Below are 17,636 nucleotides of genomic sequence, written 5' to 3' on the forward strand. Positions count from 1 at the left end.
AGACCCAGACATCAAATTCTGCCCCCTGCCCAGACACCCTAATGTTCGCCATGGAGAATTCATCGGCTAAGGCTCTAAAAGAGCAGGGCCAGTCACCATTTCTCATCCTTATGGGATTGTTCTAGAAAACCTGTAAAGTGATCCCAGTTCTGCCTAAATGCTGAATCTCCTTGAGTCCCAGGGTAAAAAATCTGGCTAAACGCCCAAGGCTCAGCTCCAAGAAATGGTTGGGTAATTTTGTTCAGGGCAGGTAGGGGAGAACTCAGCCATTTGCGATATTTGAGATCCGGTTGTACACACACGCTGTGAGGGAATGGATGGCTGAGAGCCCCCCCCCCCCCCGCTCTGGTGAGCAAACAAATGAGATAAGCCAATGAGCCTTTTCGATCTTTAATGTCTCAGAGCAGTCATGCCAGGGCCTAAGTGGTCTGGATCCAGACCTAACCCCAGTCAAATGTCTGCAACACAATGACTCACCATCCTCTCCCTCCCCTCCCCCTGACTTTTCAAGTCACCAAGCATTTTTTTTAAAGAAACTTAAAAGACATACCCCTTGGTCTTGTCTTTTGGGAATACCTGATTCCTCCCCATCCAAGTCAATTTTTGCAAATGCTTTATGGACAGGCTCGACATCTGGAAATGCTTGAAACTTTGAGAAGTCATGAAGAAGAAGGGAGGAGAGCTGGACCCTCATCATCTTCTTGCTTCTGGGCCAGTCAATCAACAGTACCGATGGAGCGTCTACTGTGGGCAGAGCACTGAACTAGGTACTTGGGTGAGGATGTCTGAGTGTGAGGGAGAAATAAAAAGATCATGTATTGGTAACCACTAGGCCTTTCTTGTGTAAGTAGCTGCCAGTTCTAGATTTTCCAGATTTTTGTGGATTAACCAAACTCCTTTTCATTCTTCCTCTTTTTCATTCCCCTAGATACCTTGAGTGTGCTTTAACTCAATTGAATGCATCTAAGTCAGTCACTTTAGCTGATAGTTTGAAAGCTCTGAGAAAGGACAGGGAGTAGAGAAGGATAAAAATGCGTTTAGGGTTCATAATTGGGTTTTCATCATGCCATTCTCACCCCCATTTACCTCAGGTCATTGGGAAGAAGAAGAAGCTAATTTCTCTTACTACGAATCCTTCTGGGATTAATAGGTTATGCAGAGGGGACTGAGGCCAAATGGAGGGAATTATGAAACTTCAATGAAAAGGTTTATTGGAGAGCTGGAATCCTTCCCATGGTAATTTAAAGATGGATCAAAGCTTCCTCTAAGATACTGAAAATTTGAAATGGAGATGATCCAAGTAAATGAGAATTTTGAACCTGACTCTTATTTGAGCTTCAAGTCAAAGTTTGTTTCCAGTGAGGCCATACGGAAGGTTGGTATTAGTGGGAAGAAGTTTTCTCCAGAAAAAGGTGGACAGTCCAGGAGTACAATATAGGATTCTAAATAAGCAAATGAATGGACATTCTTTAAAAATATACAAATGATTAAATACCCTCAGGAAAGTCAGTTAGGGAACAGGTTTGCAGACATTTTGGCTGAAGTGAGAAGCAGCATGGTCTAAGTGGGTAGCGTATGGGCCTGGGAGTTGGAAGGACCTGTGTTCTAATCCCCGATCTGCCACTTGTCTGCTGTGTGACCTTGGACAAGTCACTTCACGTCTCTACACCTCAGTTCCCTCCTCTGTAAAATATGGGTAAAGACGGTGAGTCCCATGCGGGACTGTGTCCAACCTGATTTGCTTATCTACCCCAGTGCTTAGTACACTGTCTGGCACATAGAACGTAGTAACTGAGATACAATTCAAGTTTATGAAGACCAACATTCAGCAACATGGCCATAAGATCACAGACAAATTGGGTAAGGCCAAGGATTTGCAAAATTGATCAATCAACTAAATTTACTGAACACCCACTGTGTGTAGAGAACTGCACTAAGCATTTGAACATCATTCACTAGAGCATTTCAGAAATTAAAGAGTTCTAGTATTTGGGGGGGGAATGCACAGAAGGAAATTGACTTGATCGCCAAATTTCATAACCAAGGTAATCCAACAAATAGAAAGATTTATAAATCAGGTTGGAAATTTGAAATATTCACTATTTCAACAAAATTGTTTATGGTAACAAAGAAATTCTATTTTAAATGTGTTACTCCATCCTGGCTAGGCATTGCTGCTGACATGCCCTGGCACTGGCTCTGTAATGATGTGGACGCCCAGAGAAGTAGTTACCATGAAAACCAACCTGAAATTAACATACTGCTGCATCTCCTCCCTTAGCTGGCCACAATCTTTTAAAGACAGAGTGACAGCTGGGAAAATCCTCCTGAACGAGAGTGCTTATTTTCTGAACAAGAGTCCTAGTTTAAAAAGTTACCAATCCGATTTACTCAACATTTGTTTTGCCCTTTCCGTTTTGCTGTGCAATTTTCAAGTCCATCTTTGTTCAGAAATATTCCAGGATATTTAGTCCCAGGGGTCTTCAAGTCAGACTTGGAAGGGGGCAGTCCATATTAACTCAGTGCTAACTAAAGCATCCAACATGAGAAACAGTCTTCAAAATGGGGCTTGCCCTTGAAATGGTACTATACCATTTGAGATTTTGCTTCATTGTATTTATGACATATTTCTTTGTCTTCCTTGGGCAGGGAACATGCCTCTCTCTAGACTGTAAGCTCACTGAGGGCAGGGAATGAGTCTACCAACTCTGGTTTGTTGTACTCTGCCAAGCACTTAGTACTGTGCTCTGCACACAGCAAGCATACCATGAATATGATTTATCAAGCTTCTGAAGTATTTTTCCAAGGGCTTAGTACAGTGGATTGTGCCCATAGTTTCTACTATTAAATGCTTCCCCAACTTCAGTCAACTTTACAGCTGGTAGACTATCCTGTTTCATCCAGTCTCGTTATATGCACTGTTCAGAGAAACAGAAATAGGATAAGCAATGCTTGGGTGCATCCTGTGGGACCTCATTGCTTGGTGATCTTATCTTATCAGGTGACAGCTACGTTGTGAGGCAGGGATCTACTCTAGAAAGCAGAGTGTGGCAGGTCTAGGGCTCCCAGGTTTAGGGAGTAATAATACTAATAACTGTGTTATTGGTTAAGCACTTCTATGTGCTAAGCACTGTACTAAGCGCTGGAGTGGGCATATGAAAATCAAGCTTGACCAAGGCCCAATCCCACATGGGGCTTATAGTCTGAAGGGGAGAGCAGACATTGAAGCCTCATTTACAGGTAAGGAAACAGACACAGAGAAGTTAGATGACTTGTCCAAAGTCACACAGAGGGTAAGTGGCAGAGCTGATATTAGAATCCAGGTCATCTGACTTCAAGGCCCATGTACTTTTCACCAGGTCAGACTGCTTCTCAGCAGCAGGATACTACAATTCTTCCAGAGACCTGAATCTTGACATCCTTTTGGCATCACATCCTTTGGGAAGCAGCATGCATAGTAGATAGAGCATGGGCCTTGGACTCAAAAGGTAATGGGTTCTAACCCCGGCTCTGCCACTTGTCTACTCTGTGGCCTTGGGCAAGTCACGTCACTTCTTTGCCTCAGTTACCTCATCTGTAAAATGGGGATTGAGACTGTGAGCCCCATATAGGACAGGGACTGTGTCCAACCCGATTTGCTTGTATCCACCCCAGTACTTAATACAGGGCCTGGACCATAGTAAGCACTTATCAAATAGCATCATTATTACTATTATTATTATTATCATCATATGCTATCTTTAAGTCTCCCCAGGGGCAACCGCTGTTTTTCAATTCACTGCTTCATCTTCAGTTTCAATAACTCCTCCCCACCCCAACACCTGGGTCAAGACTAGCTAAGGAAAGAAGATTCTCAAAGTGAACCAAGACGGAAGAAATTCAACAAAACCTTATTTTTGAGCCCAAACAACTCTGCCTTCAGGGAAAAGAACAAGTTAAGGCAGCATTTTAAAATGTGATACTTGGTTTCACATGGGATTTAATATATTCATCCAGAAGAACAAGTTGAAGGATGCTTTAGGATTCTCTCTTTTTGTGCTGGGAGAACTACTTGTTAAATATTCCACAACCTGCTGAGATGTAAGTCAGTGGGGGAGAAAGGGAGGCAAACCAAGCAAGTGTCTCTGCTTGTAAAAGCTTTACTGCTATTCTAGTGACTAGTTGAGAGAGCCTGTGCACATTTTTTAATGGTATTTTTTAAGCCCGGGAAGCTCCTTATGGACAGGGAATGTGTCTACTAATTCTGTGGTATTGGTACTCTCCCAAGCACTTTAGTATGGTGCCCTGTACATAGGAAGCGCTCAATAAATATCAACTGATTGACTGAAACATTTACAATGTGCCAGACACTGCACTAAGTGCTGGGGTAGATACAAGATAATCAGGATGGACACAGTTTATGGTCCTCAGGACTTACATGGGGCTCACACTCCCATTTTACAGATGACTTTCCTAGGGTCACACTGTGGGTGAGCAGAGCTGGGTTCAGAACCCAGGTCTTCTGACTCTCAGGCCCACACTCTATCCACTAAAAGCATGCTGCACAATCACACACCTGCACAATCACAAAATGGGCTCCTTTATTAATCTGTCTGGGTCTGAAGCACTATTTCTTTATAAGGGTCCCCTCATGTACCTTACTGATAATGACCCAAAGAAAGAAGACCGCATATGCATCCTCTGGCTGTTCTCACTCATAGCCTAATGGATAGAGCACAGGGCTGGAAGTCAGGACACTTGGGTTCATTAAATAGCATTTACTGAGTGTTTACGGTGTGCAGAGCACTTTAAGTGCTTTGGAAAGTACAATACAGTAGTAGAGATAACCCCTGCCCACAACAAGCTTACGGTCTAGAGGGCTCTACTCTCACCTCCGCCACTTGACCACTGTGTGACCTTGGGCAAGTTGCTTAACTTCTCTGGGCTTCAGTTACCTCACCTGTAAAATGGGGATAAAGTAACTGTCCTCCCTCCCTCTTATACAGTGAGCCCCATGTCCATCAGGGACTGTGTCCAAGCTGCTTATGTTGTATCAACCCGAGCACTTGGTAAAGTGCTTGGCACCTAGAAAGCGCTTAAGAGATAACACAATTATTAGGCATTTGGCCTGAGATGTCTTAAATCCCAACTTTGGAAATGGAGAAACATCCACCACATTGCTTCCAAAGTACAACTATGCTGCTTCCTTACTTCAGCTGAACTGCAAACTCTCCCAGATGGATGGGTCGCTAATATCTAGCGGAGATCTCCAAGGGAAAAAGTCTTCGCATCCTTCCGCACGTGCCTGGTTAACAATCCTCTCAAGAGGTTCATTCTTATGGCCAACCAGAATCCATCATGTTACTCATTACCTTTTCTTTGTGCCTCAGAGGAGATGAAAACAGTGGTAACAAGCCCAACACAGTCCACTTCTGTTTAAACAGAAACAGGAACCACAACATCTATTGGCTGCCTACTATACTCAGAGTGCTGTACTATGCATTTGGGGGACATTCAGAAGAATATGTCAAAATAATAAACTTTTTACTTTTCAAACCCTGCCTCTTTGCCTGCATTCCTAAACTAGGACAGTTTCAGTATAACAAATTTTCATATTAACAAACACAAGTAAAGGGTCTCCTGGGATCTGTTCAACTGAGCTAGTGTAAAGCAAATTTTAAAATACACGGAAAAAATTAAATCCTTTCTTTTCCTCAGCTGGTTTAACCTTTAGGATAGATGAGAAGCAGTGAGGCCTTGTGAAAAGAACACAGGCCTGGGAGGCCAGAGGACTTGGGTTCTAATCCCAGCTCTACCACATGTCTGCTTTGTGACCTTGAGCAAGTCACGTCACTTCTCTGGGCCTCAATTATCTCATCTGTAAAATGCGGGTTAAGACTGTGAGCCTCATGGGGGACAGGGACTGAAAACAACCTGATTAGCTTCTTTCTATTCCAGCTCAATACAGTACCTGGCACATAGTAAGCACTTAAATACCACTACATTTATGTTAGTTTAATTAGTTTAATTAAATTAATTAAAATTAATGATGAGCCAATACTGTATATGCAAGCTAGGGTGCATGAGCCAGCATTTGTAAGACCCCAAATTGTGTAACTGGGTTATCTGCATCCTAAGCTAAATGTCTGGGTCAGGCTCGGACTTCTTTCCCCATCTCCTGTTGCCTGCAAATAGCTGGGACACATGTATGTGGATACACACATGTGTTTATGGGTGCATATGTGGGTTTGGGTCTGGGTCTATATGGAATTACATATGTAGCACCTCTGCACTACAAAATTACAGCACACATGGTGAGATCCCTTGCACGCAAGTGTGTGGGGCTGGAAAAGACTGGTGCAACTGATAATCTATTGCACATCATGATCGCACTGTGTCTCCCTGCTGAGTTTGCCACTTGCAAGCTTACAGTTCTCTTGGAATCTGATTCTTGGTGGTCTGATCTTCCTGAAGGCCCTGACCAAGGAAGGCTGGCCTTATCTTCATTGCCATAGACCAGACAGGTCTACAGTAACTGCCTGACTGCTGTTGTCTACAGAACAATGTCTGAGCAGATCCATACGGGAAAGACAGCCAGAAGAGCTCTTCTACGAGAAGGCTTACAACATAGCCTGACCACTCTCTGCTCGGGATGGAACAGGCTCTGGGCTCCCGATAAAAGTAAAGAGCCATCATAGGGAGGAACTGGGCGCTGGGCAACTGAGAATTAGAGTGGCCTGGTGAATAGAAACTGGGCCTAAAGGACTTTGGTTCTAATACTGACTCTGCTACTTACCTGCTGTGCGATCTCCGGCAAGTTACTTCGCTTCTCTGAGCCTCAATCACCTCATCTTTAAAATCAGACAGAGCTCCCATGTGGGACAAGGACTGTGTCCAACCTGATTAGCTTGCATCTACCCCAGTGCTTGGAACAGTGCCTGGCCCATTGTAAGCACTTAATATCATTAAAACAAACACAAAAAAAAAACAAAAAAACTGACTCAACAGTCTGGGTGGACTGAAGGATCTTAACAAGGCTTGAAGTTCCCACCCTGATCAGACTGACACTTGACTGGCAACTCTTCCTAGCAGGATTCTGATGACCCTGGGCCCTTTGGCCTGGGAAAACCTACCCTCTAACTCCTTTTCCATAATATTGCTGTTGTATAGGGTGCGTGGGGGGAGGGGAGTGGTAAAAGATCTCTCAGAGCTCAGTCCCTTACTGTTCTTAACCTTCCCAGACAACTGCCCAAATTAATCCTGGAAAGATCAATGACCATGAGGGGACAAGGTCTTGACAGTCCTTGGAAATGGTGATTTCTAAGCACAATACAAGCATACTCCAAGTTACAGCCCCAACATGATACACACAAATGAAAGAAACAGCCGGTATGGTTTTAAGTCCTTGTGGGCAGGGTTCATGCCTACCAACTCCATTGTTTTGTATGCTCTCACTCACTTCATACAGTTCTGTGCACACAGTGTGCTCAATAAATGCCAATGGTTGATTAGACTACAACCACCCCATGAAATAAACTGCCCCAGAGTTTCCAACCATCTCATGCCTTACTCTGTGGTTGTCATTCATTCAGTCATATTTACTGAGCGCTTACTGTGTGCAGAGCACTGTACTAAGCACTTGGGAAAGTACAATACAATAAGCAGATATTCCCTGCCCACAACAACCTTGTCCAGGAATGGCTGTCCAACGAGATTCTCACTGAACATCCACAATCCAATGTAGCATTGTGAAAATGACCAAACAAATGAGGAATAAATCATGGCCTAGCCATCCCTAAAAAAGATTTTGGGATCAAGACATCATAATAATAATAATAATAATAATAACAACGATAATAATTGTGGCACTCATTAAGCACTTACTCTGCCAAATAGGGTACTAAGTGCTAGAGTAGGTACAACATAATCAGATCAGACACAGTCCCTTTCTACTCACAGCCCAAGTGGGAGGAAGAACAGATATTTAGTGCCCACTTTACAGATAAGTAAAGAAGCACAGTGAAGGTAAATGACTTGCCCAAGGTCACATGGCAGAGTTGGGATCAAGGTCCTCTGATTCCCAGGCCCACACTCTTTGCAGTCGGATATGCTGCTACTTACATCAATTTCCAATAAACTGACTGAGTTTATAAAAGTGATTGAGGGGAGAAAGGAGGTCCAAAGGTGAGGAGAGATGTACAGGAGCTAAACTACTACAAAACACTTCATAAAGAGAAGAAAAAGGCTAATGAACAACCTAAGTTGGACAGATTCTTCATTAAACTTGAAAAACCATTTCTACAGCAGAACAGGGTTCTATATCTGCAAACTCCTGCAAAAATCCAATCATGTTACAAATCCTTGCTTATTGAAAATTGTGCTTGGGGTCACTTTAATAAAGATTAAATAATATCTAAGAGACATTATACCATTACAGTTTGTAGTATACAAAGGACTTTCTCCTATTAATAATACAACCACATTTTCCAAGAACGTAACCCTACAGCACCATGGCTACAGTACACCTGAATTGATTTCCCCCCAACCTCCAAATACTTTATAGATCTAGGAGGGGTCTCCAATATAACAATATTGTTATACTGTTCTCTCCCAAGCACTTAGTACAGTGCTCTGCACACAGCAAATGCTCAATAAGTACAACTGACTGAATCCAGAGCTAATCAAGCCCATTTCTCTGCACCTAGGCAAGCAGGACTGTGCTGAAAATAACCCTGGAAAAATAGCTTTTCACCTTTTCTTAAACAACCCTGGACAATGACAACTCCCTTGGGGACACAACTGAGTGTCTGCCAATGCTTATGGCCTTTTTTAAAATGGCATTTGTTAAGCACTTACTATGTGCCAGGTACTGTACTAGGTACTGAAGTAGATACAGGCTAGTCAGATTGGACATGGTCAATGTGCCACATGGGGTTCACAGTCTCAATCCCCATTTTACAACTGACGGCCCAGAGAAGTAAAAAGACTTGCTCAAGGTCGCACAGCAGACAAGTGGCATAGCTGGGATTCGAACCCAGGTCCTTCTGACTGCCAGGCCAAGGCCTTATCCCCTAGGCCACGCTGCTTCTCTTTAAGTTGAAGTTCTTCCCAGTGTGCTACCTCCACCCTGGCTGCCTGAAGCCGTTCCTCCTTGTTTCGCCCTCGGAATATCACTGTTCACCACCACCCAGACACACAACATCCCTTCACATGTTTGAAAATAAAAACGGTAAACCTGGGTATTACTCCTTCCTTCTTGCTGAATGGCTCTTTGTTTGAGACAGTCTTCCTTTCCACCGGCGTGCCCTGCCTCCACACCACAGGAACAGAGGTAAGGTTTATGTATGCTGTGGGGGTTTTATTATCAAGGCAATTACACTGAACTCAGTTTACTCTGAATCGCTGTCACTGTGCTCACCCCTCCGGCCCCCCAAGTCAGGCACTGAATTTTATGAAGCCACCCACAGTCTTAAGAAGGCTCCTAGACTTTAACCTTTAACCATTTGCATCCCCTAGTGTCGACTCCAATCACTACAGCTGTAAAAGGTGGACGGAAAAACCCACCCCAAAACCTGTTTTGTTTTTTGCTAAACTGCTCATGCTTAAGTCTCCTGGTCTGCTCCATGTAATGCTATTCTAGGAACCAGATTTTGTTAGGTACATTGCATTTGCTGGTGCTCACTGCCTCAAGCCACTTGGGCAAGTCATTTAACTTCATTTTGCAGGGCCTCAAGCCACCTCAAATCCATTGATGCTCATGTGCGAGGCCAACAGAGGTCCAAGCTTCTGATGTCCAGGGATAGACCAGGCCAGCTTCCATACTCTATATCCTTCTCAGAGAACTTTGAGAAAAGTGCGGGATTTTGCTCTAAGTCGAAAAGGAGACCCCTGGGTAAATGACTAGTCTGAGACTGATTTTCATTCCCACAGCTGTACTGCTTTCTTATGCCTCAGAACCTTTCTTTCTGAGTACCACAAATCTCTTTCCAGACATTATCTCATTAATCCTACGACATCCTGGGGAGAGAGGAGGTTGGTACTTATTAGTTTTCTTGTTCTTTACAAGTCGAAAATGAGCTATAGGCAGAACAAATCTTTTGTCTTTGGTCATAAAATGAGCCAGTGTCAGAGGTGATAGAGAGCAGAGGACCTGGGGCTGGGAGTAACTCTCCAACCTCCCCTCCCTCTGTGTCAGGGAGGCAGGGAAGCAGCACCAGACAGGTATAAAAGTGATTTTGGTAACCCTACCCAGACTGCATGATGGGGCCACAGATGATGATGGGTGACCCTTTTTTTTTTTTTAAAGAAAAATAATAGTATTTGTTAAACACTTACTTTGTGCCAGGCACTGTACTAAGTGCTACGATGGATACAAAATAATCACGTGGACACAGTCTCTGTCCCACATGGCACTAGCATTCTCACTTGGGAGGTGGGGGGGGATGACTGACTTTAATTCCCATTTTAGAGATGAGGCAACTAAGGCACAGAGAAGTTAAGTGACTTAACCAAGGTCACACAACAGACAAATGGCAGAGCCCAAGTCCATGCTCTATCCAATAGCTCATGTTGCTTCCAGTAATACTCATTGAGGTATACTCTTTACTACTGTCCTTGGCTCTTTTCAGTGATGTCCCTAATCATCATGGAGGACACATACTCTGATATCAAACAAATAATAAAATTTGCTTAACTAGCTGTGCCATTTTCCTGCTTTTAGAAATGCTAGGTTTCAACAGTTTTTTCCCAATTATTCTAAAGAATCTTCCCTCTTCCATTCTTAATTATCCCTACCCTTTACAATTATAATACTCACAGAGCTCCCAAACTAGAGCCCTTAGCCAAGTGATTGTAGAACACCGTAAGGTCTAGGATTGATAAAGTCTGAGGAAGCAATTCAAAAGGTTCAGTTGAGCGGCTTCCTCTATCACCCTGTGCTTCTGAAAATGTATCTACTAACCCCAGCTTTCTGACCCTTAAGAGACACAAAAAACCACACCTTTCTCCTGATGTGAAAACTGGCCATTTTTCCAGTCTCTCAATCAAAGGGACTGTCAATCATATTTATTGATATAAACTGCAGGCATGTAAATAAGAGCTGTGGGGCTGGGAAGGGGGATGAATAAAGGGAGCAAGTCAGGGCACTACAAAAGGGAGTTGAAGAAAAGGAAAAGGGCTTAGTCAGGGAAGGCCTCTCGGAGGAAATGTACCTTCAATATGGCTTTGAAGGGGAGGGGAGAGTAACTGTCTGTTGGATATGAGGAAGGGAGGGTGTTCCAAGCCAGAGGCAGGACGTGGGCGAAAGGTTGGCGGTGAGAGAGTACTTGGGAGCTTGGGACAGTACAATATAACAGACAAATTCCCCGCCCACAGTGATCTTACATTCTAAAGGGGCAGACAGACATTAACACAAATGTTAATGTCAAGCGCTTAGTACAGTGCTCTGCACACAGTAAGCGCTCAATAAATACGATTGATGATGAACACAAATAAACAAAATTACAGATATGGACATAAGTGCTGTGGGGCTGAGAGAGGTTGCCCCACAACCTCTAAACTACAAGCTCCTTGCAGGGATTGTGTCTGCCAATTCTATTGTATTGTGCTCTCCCAAGCACTTACTACTGTGCTCTGCACATAGTACGCTCCCCCTCTAGACTGTAAGCTCATTATGGGCAGGGAGTGTGTTTGTTATACTGTTGTATTCTGCTCACCCAGGTGCTTAGTACAGTAAGAGCTTAATAAATACGATTGACTGACTGCTATTTCCCAGTCTGCCTATGGAGAAAACTATGATTTTTTTCCTCCCTTATTCTTTATCCCCCTCAAAGATGTGAAAAGGAAAAGAGAGAGCTGTAAAGGAGCTGCAGGAGCAGCCAAGCAGTAGATTGATTCAACAGGAGAAATTCAATGCTTCCCAGAAGATTTCCAAGGATTTTACATCCTGCTGCTTGGGGGGCAATTTGTCGTAATGAGAAACTGAAGATTTTCTGTCAGGTGCGTCAAAGCCTGCAGAGATGGCTGGAGGTTAAATCAAAAAGGGAACCAACTACAGTGGAAAATGTCTCTTTAGGAAAAGGCCCTCACCCAGGAAGACTAAGGAAAACTCCCACAAGATGCTCAGACTTGCAAAAGATCAAGCTTCTTGTGTGACGAATGTGTCGCACCCTACTCTTTAACTGAAAATTACACAATGGGAATAACAAACACTAGGAAGTTGCAAAATTACCAAACATATCCAAAAGTGCTGGGTAAAAGACCATTGCAAAGTTTCCTGGGTAAGATCGATGGAAGTGGAGTGCAGAGGCTGAAGCCCCAGTCATAGCCTGATTCCCCAGGGGCCTCTGTTTACTATTTTTAGACCCAGACAAATGGACTGATTTCTGCGATTGAGGAGGTAATGTTCAAAAGCAAATGCAGGAGATTTAGATGTATTTATAAAAGGACATGCCAACCCCCAACCCTCAGAAGAGACACATGGAGACACAACAGGGGTGAGAGTACCACCACGTAAGCACGGGCGGCAGCTCCACAGAAGGGCTGAGACAGATGGATGATCACCTCTAGCTGTAAACTTGCTACGGGCAGGGACTGTGTTATCAACTCTATTATACTCTCAAGCTCTTAGTGCAGAGCTCTGCACACAGTAAGCACTCAATAAATACTATTAATTGACTTGCCCTGGATAGGCAAAGGGAGGTGAGTGACAGCTTCCCAGGATGCCCTGGGGTCCACAATTCAATCAATTGTATTCATTGAGCTCTTAAGAGAATCCAATTTAACAGAGTTGGTAGACATGTTCCCTTAAACCAAAGGCTCCCCTTCTTCCTCCCCAACTCCAGAACCCACAGATAATCAAGTCCAACATGGGGCTCAAGGTTAGTAGGATTTAATCCTCATTTCGCAGTTGAGCAAACTAAGGCACAGTGAAGTTAAGTGTCTTTTCCAAGGTCACACATCAGACTAGTGGCAGAGCCAAAATTATAAGCCAGGTCTTTCCTACAGCTTACAATGAAATTCCATATTACTTTTCCAGAGGCTTTAGAATAGATCCTAATGTAATATATGAGTCTTTGGCATGACACACCCCACAGTACAAACATACACAAGCTAAGGACATTTGCACGGAACATAACTCAGTGAATTGTGGCGTGTGTCTAATTTGGGAATTTCTCATTTAACTGCTGAGACAGCAGGCTTAATATCTCCTTAGAAAAATGCTGGAATGACTAATGAGATCATTGAGGGGACATTTGTTCAGCTTTTCAGAAGAAAAATTAATGTAAAAAGAATTTTAAGGGCAACTGTTGCAATGATCTTAGATGTGGTCAGCCTGACACCCAATGTCTAGCCAAAAAGGATGAAATACTAGGAATAAAATGGAAGATAGAATGGCGGGAAGTAATTACTGAAAGAGTCTGACATTTAAAATATTCTTGAACTCATTTTACTCTGTTTAAAAAATGTGCACATTAAGAAATATGTACAAGCTCTGAAGAAACAGTAATATGCTTATCATGAGCTAATGAGGATATTTTGCATTTATATGGATGTATATTAATTTTCAAAGTGCTTCACAAACATAACTAATTAATCTTCATGGTACCCCTGGGTGAACAGGATATTGTTCTAAGACTATATTTCTGAGAATACAGAAAACCAAATCCCTAAGAAGAAAAAGATAATCTTTGCATGGTCTCTGAAATATTAATTGAAATTCAGAGGCCTTCTTCACTAGGGCTCCTTGCTCAAAAAAGCAGTCACCAAAGCACTTGGGAGAGTACCAAATTGGTGGACTCAACTGGATTGGCGACCAATCCAGTTACTGCAGAGCAGATTGTCCTAGATAATCGTCATTCCAGTTGGGTTGCCCAGCTGATAGTGGCTGTGTCGAAGGGAGTCAGAAAGAGCATACAGTATTCCCATGGGGATCTCTTCCATCATTAGCATATGACAGTGTTACATCCCTCGGGTGCATTTTAGGTAGTCAATCAATCTGTGGCATTTATTAAGGGCTTACTATGTTCAGAGAACTGTACTAAGCATCTGATCGAGCACAGCACAGTTTGAGACTGCATCCTAAACCTAACCTAATGTTTTTAAGTTTTCTTAATATCTCCCGGAACAACTTCTTTCACCGTTTTGGGAATCAAGTCGAGAGAAAAAAACAGGAAGAGTCTGAGAGCCTCTTATTTTCTTCAGTCCCCTCTCTTATCCCAATGTCTCACATTTATATAAAAGGTAAAATACATTTGCTAAATCTCTTCCAGGAAGAGGTTCAATTCCCACTTGGCTGAAGTGGATCGATGCAAATTGGATTTCTTAGAAGACAGACTATTCTGAGGTACAAATGTTTAACGAGCCAGATGGAACATAGGTCTGAAAGGTGCAAAGGAAATGAGTCAAACTGGACAACTAACAAATGCTTATTTTTACAAATTTGATATTGAGACATCATCCCCAAGTAATTTAATCAAATGCACTGGAAGCACTTTGGTGGGCTTTTTTTAATCACCTAAGAGATGAGAAGAAGTATGGCCTAGTGGGAAAAGCAAGGGCCCGGGAGTCAGAGGACCTCGGTTCTAATTCCAGTCCTGCCACTTGCCTGCTGTATGGCCTTGGGCAAGTCACTTAACTTCTCTGTACTTCAATTTCCTCATCTATAAAATGGGATTAAAATACTTGCTCTCCTTTCCCTCTTAGGCTGTGGGCCCCATGTGGGACAGGGACTTCTGCCCGAACTGATTATACTGTATCTACCCTAGCACTTAGTACAGTGCTTGGCATATAGTAATTACTTAAATACCACTATCAATCAATTTTATTTATTGAGTGCTTTCGCTGTATCAGGCACTTGGGAGTGTACAATATAACAGAGTTGGTAAACACATTCCCTGCCCACAGTGAGCCCGCAGTCTAGAGGATAAGCTTTTATTCTAATGCTATGACTGTTACTAGGCAAAATGCCTCTTCACTGAGCTCAAGAATTAAATGAAGTTGCTGTAACTTAACAAATAATAGCATGGAGATGTCAGCATTTTGGGGGAAAACAAGAAAGGGACCCTTAGCCTGATTAGCACCCTCCTGGAGGTGAAAATGGACATTTCAAAATAAGTGCAGAGGAGCCCCTCTTGCTGCAGAATTACCTGGCCCTTGGAATACAGTTTCTACCCTCATCATAACAACAATAATGATAATGATGATGGTATTTTTTAAGTGCTTATTATGTGCAAAGCACTAAGTGCTAGGGTAGATATAAGGTTATCAGGTTGTCCCACATGAGGCTCACAGTCTTAATCCCCATTTTACAGATGAGATCACTGAGGCCTAGAGAAGTTAAGTGACTTGTCTAAAGTCACACAGCTGACAAGTGGCAGAGCCGGAATTCAAACCCACGACCTCTGACTCCCAAGCCCGTGCGCCTTCCATTGAGATACACTGCTTCTCAATCATGCTCAGTGAATTTTTAGAAATGCAATTGGTACACTTCACCCTATATGACCTGGGTTCTAATCTTGGCTCTGCCACTTGCTTGCTGCGTGGCCTTGAGCAAGTTACCCAAATGGTCTGTGCTTCAGTTTCCTCACGGGTATTCAATACCTCTACTCTTTCTTAGACTGTGAGAGACCCATGTGGGAGAGGGATTGTGAACCACCTTATTATCTTATCTACTCCAGTGCTTAATACAGTGCTTGGAATATAGTAACCACTTGGCAAATGTCATTATTATTAAGAGGCACCATGGCCTGTGATACTAATTCTGAGAAATGGAACTGGGCCACAAAGGGGAAAAAAAAAAAAAAGGCCCCAAAGCACATCAATAAGAGTGGATTTATTTCTACACTCAAAATGGTGACTGCTCAAACTCGTGGTTTCTAACTCATTACTATTGCTTTTAAACCACTCAACCACCTTCCCTCCCACCACCTCACCTTGCTGCTCTCCTACTACAACCCAGCCCCTTTCGCTCATTGCTCTACTGCCAAACTACACACTGTACCTCCATCTTGTCTATCTCAGTGCCGACCTCTTGCCCAAGTCCTGCCTTTGCCCTGAAACGCACTCCCTCTTCATATCTGACAGACACTTGCTCACCCCATCTTCAAAGGCTTCTTCAAGGCACCCCTCTTCCAAAAAGCCTTCCCTAAATCCTCATTTCCTCTTCTCCCACTTCCTTCTGTTTCACCCTGATTTGCTCCCTTTATTCATTGCTTCCTCAGCCCCACAGCACTTATAAACATATCTGTAATTTATTCATATTAATATCTGTCTCTCCCACTAGACTGTAAGCTTGTTGTGGGCAGGGAATGTGTCTACCAACTCTTATTTTGTACTCAGAAGCACTCAGCACAGTGCTCAATAAATACGATTGATTGATTAATTGATTCTAACATTCATGCTCGTCACGTATCCCTAAGGAATCATACTGGTCTTCTGAAAAGAGCATGTGACTGACAGGTTCTAATCCCAGCTCTGCAACTGGTGTGTGGCGGGAACATGGGCAGATACCTAACTTATCTAGGCCTAAGTTTCCTCATTTGTAAAATGGGAATAAGGTACACACTCTCCCTCTATGACTGTGAGCCCAATGTGGGGCAGGGATTGATCTCAGAGGGCTGGAGATCTTACGGAAACCCGCCTTTCAGCCCCATTAATCTCTAAACCTTTCCTCCACTTCAAAACTAGGAGCGCTAGCCCTAAGCCAATCTTTAGAAGCCTCCCTTATCCTCCTTAAGTTCCCCAAAATAACAGTGACTCTGCAACAGCATTTTCCAATTCTTTCAACTACAAAGACACGTACCTGGATTATTCCAATGGATCCAGCTTTCAAAAATGCCTGTTAATAGTTTCCAGCCCATGGCAGTATTCACACATTTAACGCTTCTGGTTAAGAGGGAAGTGGAAAAACATGAACTGTCCGTACTTTTTTCTTCCTTTCTACCTGATTATATGGCAGGGGTGAATGAGGTAGGGAAGGGGTGGGCGGCACAAAGCTCAGCTTTCCTCTAGGTCTCATCATTGGTGACAGTAAAGAAAGTGTTCTTGCAACCTTCGATGCCGTATGCTAGTCACATATCCTCCCCATCTCTCTGCCGCAACACAAGGACTTCATTTCTCGATTCTCCCCTTTGACCATCTAGCCAATCGCCCCCTTTTTGTAGCTTTTCCATTTGCCCTTCTGGGCTCTGCAAAACCCTAGGTTTCACCAGCTCCAGCTGCCATGCCAGCTGCAATTTATGCCAACCTTTCGGCTGACTAAAATGTTTTCTGACTTCGTTTGTCTGTTGTGTGGTACTACAGAAGAATGTCTTGAGCAAGAGACTGGTTCCTGAAGCTTAGGAAAATTAAATCTGCATTTGCTCAGCTATCTTCACGGCTGCAAATCACAGGCTCCTCTCCTGAGTTTTTTCACCAAGGTGTTTTCCCTTCTGCAGATCTGTCATGTCATACTTCAATACTGAAACTGTGCACTGTGATGGGGCAGGGAGATGAAATTGATACAATGCTGAAACCAAGGTGCACAAAACCTTATTTTCAGCTAACACGGCTGCAAGGAATTACATTGTGACTAGGAAGAGCTTGAACTGGAAAACTGTCGACCAAGGTGCTCCAATTACTTGTGCACCCTCCCTGTATTCTTCATTTCAGAGCCCGCT

The 17,636-nt window shown here is 43.2% G+C and overlaps 1 protein-coding gene across 10 annotated transcripts in view; it reads right to left on the minus strand.

Moving 5' to 3' along the window:
- The window catches only part of SMYD3 (SET and MYND domain containing 3), a 344,076-nt gene that overhangs the window by 38,805 nt on the left and 287,635 nt on the right, over positions 1-17,636 (minus strand). The gene's annotated exons all lie outside the window — the stretch shown is intronic.

Source organism: Tachyglossus aculeatus, chromosome 19 (assembly GCF_015852505.1).
Source record: "Tachyglossus aculeatus isolate mTacAcu1 chromosome 19, mTacAcu1.pri, whole genome shotgun sequence".
Classification (NCBI taxonomy): domain Eukaryota; kingdom Metazoa; phylum Chordata; class Mammalia; order Monotremata; family Tachyglossidae; genus Tachyglossus; species Tachyglossus aculeatus.